The sequence below is a fragment of the Nothobranchius furzeri genome, chromosome 8 (genome assembly GCF_043380555.1).
Source record: "Nothobranchius furzeri strain GRZ-AD chromosome 8, NfurGRZ-RIMD1, whole genome shotgun sequence".
Lineage (NCBI taxonomy): Eukaryota > Metazoa > Chordata > Actinopteri > Cyprinodontiformes > Nothobranchiidae > Nothobranchius > Nothobranchius furzeri.
The window spans coordinates 46,887,102-46,889,573 of NC_091748.1; positions in this window are offsets into that span (position 1 = coordinate 46,887,102).

Below are 2,472 nucleotides of genomic sequence, written 5' to 3' on the forward strand. Positions count from 1 at the left end.
TTAGCTATGAGCAGCCGGGGTGGGGGAGGGGTGTTTGTGACCAGCTCCAGCTTGTTTTCCCAAAGTGACACATTGAGGTATAAAGCCTAGTTTATGCTTCTACGTCGGAAAAAGGGACACGCAACGCCATTATCTGTCCTTGCGAGGGCTCTCCAGCAGGCTCGCAAGGACAAACGGAGCCAAGCCCACTTTTCTAAACATTCGTGGAATGACATGGAGAATGCAAGCTTATGATTGGTCAGGACGTCGCTTTCGTCAACAGCTCCACAATTGCACCCTCAAAAACATATCGAGTCAATTATATCTAGTGACAGACATGGAGCAACTTGAAGAATACCTCATGGAAAAACTCTAAAAAATATGAACGTTTTATTCACCCGTGACTGGAAGAGTAAAAAGATAGGCAGCCAGCATTTATTTGTGGATGGAAAAGATGGGAAACATGGGTTTAGAGGTGGTGAGCGCACGAAGAGGTGGAGAAGAATGAGGGACAAATTTGTCCCTGTAAAAACGTCTCTTAAATACAAAAACACAATATAAACACAAAAGTAAATGCACTATCCTGGACCGGATACATGACAGGACACCCCAGAACATCGCTACACCCTCTGTTGTCCTGGCGAGGAATTGCTTATGTAACGGCATGAAGGTTCTCTGATTTGTGCCAAAGGTCACATTTGCCCAGCTGGGTCAAACAGTACTTTGAATCCACAGATTAAACCCAAGGAGACACGATGTCTAGCCAAGATCATAACATCATCTGCTGTTCCGTCCCAGAAGAAGGACACTTCAAGCCACGATGATAATAATTAAATAATAATTAATAAACTTATGATTTTATTACTGTTTAATTAATCATTACAACATGATCACTTAGAACATCTTAGGTGTGTTCTTGCTGTGCGTTATTTCTAATTCTATGTTGTCGTTGTCGTCGTCTTCCTCCGCTTATCTGGGTCCGGGTCGCGGGGGCAGCATCCCAACTAGGGAGCTCCAGGCCGTCCTCTCCCCGGCCTTGTCCACCAGCTCCTCCGGCAGGACCCCAAGGCGTTCCCGGACCAGATTGGAGATGTAACCTCTCCAACGTGTCCTGGGTCGCCCCGGGGGCCTTCTGCCAGCAGGACATGCCCGAAACACCTCCCCGGGGAGGCGTCCAGGAGGCATCCTGACCAGATGCCCAAACCACCTCAACTGGCTCCTTTCGATCCGGAGGAGCAGCGGTTCTACTCCGAGTCCCTCCCGAATGTCCGAGCTCCTCACCCTATCTCTAAGGCTGAGCCCGGCCACCCTACGGAGGCAACTCATTTCGGCCGCTTGTATCCGCGATCTCGTTCTTTCGGTCATTACCCAAAGCTCATGACCATAGGTGAGGATTGGGACGTAGATCGACCGGTAAATCGAGAGCCTGGCTTTCTGGCTCAGCTCCCTCTTCCCCACGACAGATCGTCTCAGCGTCCGCATCACTGCAGACGCCGAACCAATCCGCCTGTCGATCTCCCGATCCCTCCTACCCTCACTCGTGAACAAGACCCCGAGATACTTAAACTCCTCCACTTGAGGTAGGACCACTCCCCCGACCCGGAGTTGGCAAGCCACCCTTTCCCGGTCGAGAACCATGGTCTCAGATTTGGAGGTGCTGATCTATGTTGTCGTTCTTTTTAAAAACAGAAAGCAAAGAACAACCCAAAAAAAGAACCAGAAACCCAGAAAGACAAGAACCAAAACCAGTGATAACCCTACCATACATCAGAGGTATAACAGAAAAAATAAGAGCAACAATGAAAAAACACAACATAAACACACCAACAAAGCCATACACAACAGTTAGAAACAGACTAGTGCACCCAAAAGACAAAATATCAGCTGGACAAAAATGTGGAGTCATCTACGAAATCCCATGCAAAATATGCAATAAAACATACATAGGAGAAACCGGACGCCAACTCAACACACGAACAATAGAACATAGAAAGGAGTGCGAGAAAGAGGCAAATCGAAAACACACAAGAGCAGCAAAAGAAGAAGCAGAAAGTACAATAAAAAAGTCAGCCGTAACAGATCATTGCTTAAGAGAAAACCATATAATGGACTGGGACAACACACGGATCATAACCACCGAACAACAAAAATACAAAAGATGGATCAAGGAAGCAATCGAGATAAGGAGACGTGGATGTGGGACCATGAACAGGGACGACGGAGTTTACACGCTGGACCACGCATGGGACTGCATCGTCGGAGAGGGGACAGCGGGCAGTAGCGGGCGACAACGTCCTCTGCTGCCCGCAGATAAACGGAGAAGGAAGTGACGCGCCACCATCAGCGTCAGCCTGAAGAAGCTGGCAGCCGTCGGCGAAACTGTAGCGTCAATAACATGTTCACTTAGTTCAGACATAAAGGTATTTTAATTACATTAAATTGATTATTATGCTTTGGGTATAATAATGATTATAAAGATGTGTTCAGCAAAGA